Below are 1,744 nucleotides of genomic sequence, written 5' to 3' on the forward strand. Positions count from 1 at the left end.
TCAGAAATCCGCCTGCCTCTGCCTCCCAAGTGTTGGGATTAAAGGCGTGCGCCACCACCGCCCGGCTGGCTCTGTTTTCTTAAAGCTTTAATATAGCTCCTCGTATTGCGGTGACCTCCACCCTAAAATTATTTGTGTTCCTACTTCTTAACTGTTATGAATCATAATGCAAAATATGTGTTCTCCGACGGTCTTAAGCGACCCCTGTGATCCATAGGTTGAGAACTGCCGAACAAGAGTTTTTTTTTTTCTTTTTTTTTTTTAAATCTCTTAAGCAATAAATCTTACTCTAACCCAATTTCTACCCCTTCCCTGTTTAAATGGCGTGCTTTGCCCATCCCGCCGGCCTAGATGCCTCCGCGCTCTCTCTCTCTCTCCGAAGCGCCTAGTAAACGCTCCTCTAACCCAGCGTTCTGTTAGCACGGAGTTCTAGGTACGCGAAGCGCTTGGCTGAGGCCTAGGCGCCAGGGAAGTTTTGAAAAGAGCGGAGTTCTTGGGCATAAGGTCACGCAGAAGCCTGCGGGTCAAGAGCGCGGTAAACGCAGACCCTTGGCTTGGGAGAAAGCGACAGCAGGTGCTCGGCGGCGTGGCCGAGCCGGGCGGGGCTGGCAGGCACATTAGGGTGGCGAGACGCAAAGCCTTTCCTGTTCCTTAGGGAGGCGTGGAGGCGGCTTCCGCCCATTCTTCCAGAGAACTTGGCGGACTGCTCAAGAGCCCTTTCCGAAGGCTAGCCCGAGTCAGGAAAGTCAGGTCAGGCGACCCAGGATGGCCTCAACCGGCTTCGGCGAGCGTCACCTCGCTGCAGAGGAGCGCGGTCCTCAACCCCGCCGGGGAGGCGCCCCCCGTGGGTGTGGCCTCCGCCGAAGAGCCCGCCCCTCGCGGGTTGCGTGGTGATGGAGGGGCGGGGCAAGGCGAGGGGCGGGGCGAGGGAACCGGGAAGAAAGGGCAGGGCGGCTGTGCTCGTGCCCTCGCTCGGCGCTTGCGCGGGGGCGCGCCGGTGCGCGCGCAGGAGGGAAGGCAGCCGGAGCGGCCGTTGTCGGGTTGGCCCGCAGGGGCGGCGAAGTCACCTGCGAGCGGCTGCGCCCGCCGCGTCCAGATCGCGCCGGCCTCGCGGGGCCCCCACGCACCCTGCGAGGCTGGGGTCGGGGAGCCGGCGGAGTCCGCGCCCGGAGTCTGCGACGAGAAGGAGTCGCGCCCTCGGCGCCGCCGCCCGCGCGGGGCCGGGTAGGTGCCGTGGAGATCGGGACGCACCGGGCGGCGGGAGCGGCGGCGGCGGGCTGGGGAGGGAGAAGCGAAACTTTGCGGGCGTCTGCCCCCGCGGGCCCGGGCGGGCCGTGGCGGCCGCGGGGAAGTGTCGGCGCGGGCGGCGGCGCTCGACGCCATGTTGGGGTCTGTGGGAACCGGGGCGCTCGGGCGGCTCCCCTCCGGGCCGGCGCTCGGGCTGGGACCGCCTCGGTCCCGCCGCGCCCGTCCGCGGGACGCCGCCCTGAGGGTCAGGGCCGGGACCGCGGACGGTGGCTGGGGACCGGACCTCGCGGCGCCCCCGAAGTTGTGGGGAACCGGGACAGATCGTGCGGTCTGAAAACTTTGCAGGGTCTGGGCGTCAGGGGCACGCCGTGACTCTAGCAGTTTATTTTATATGACTTTATATGAAAATGGCACCGCACAGTTGGTTGTGTGATAGCTTACACGCTGTTTGGAGGGTTTTTTGTTTGTTTGTTTGTTTGTTTTGTTTTTTTTTTTT

The 1,744-nt window shown here is 63.9% G+C and overlaps 1 protein-coding gene across 1 annotated transcript in view; it reads left to right on the forward strand.

Moving 5' to 3' along the window:
- The first annotated feature begins 1,007 nt into the window (after positions 1-1,007).
- Positions 1,008-1,744, forward strand: part of Plekhf2 (pleckstrin homology and FYVE domain containing 2) — an 18,806-nt gene continuing 18,069 nt past the window's right edge. Inside the window, exon 1 of the mRNA XM_031366638.1 lies at positions 1,008-1,224. The gene's annotated coding sequence lies outside the window, so the exon portion shown is untranslated. The remainder of the gene's footprint in view (positions 1,225-1,744) is intronic.

This window comes from Mastomys coucha, unplaced genomic scaffold (genome assembly GCF_008632895.1).
Source record: "Mastomys coucha isolate ucsf_1 unplaced genomic scaffold, UCSF_Mcou_1 pScaffold14, whole genome shotgun sequence".
Lineage (NCBI taxonomy): Eukaryota > Metazoa > Chordata > Mammalia > Rodentia > Muridae > Mastomys > Mastomys coucha.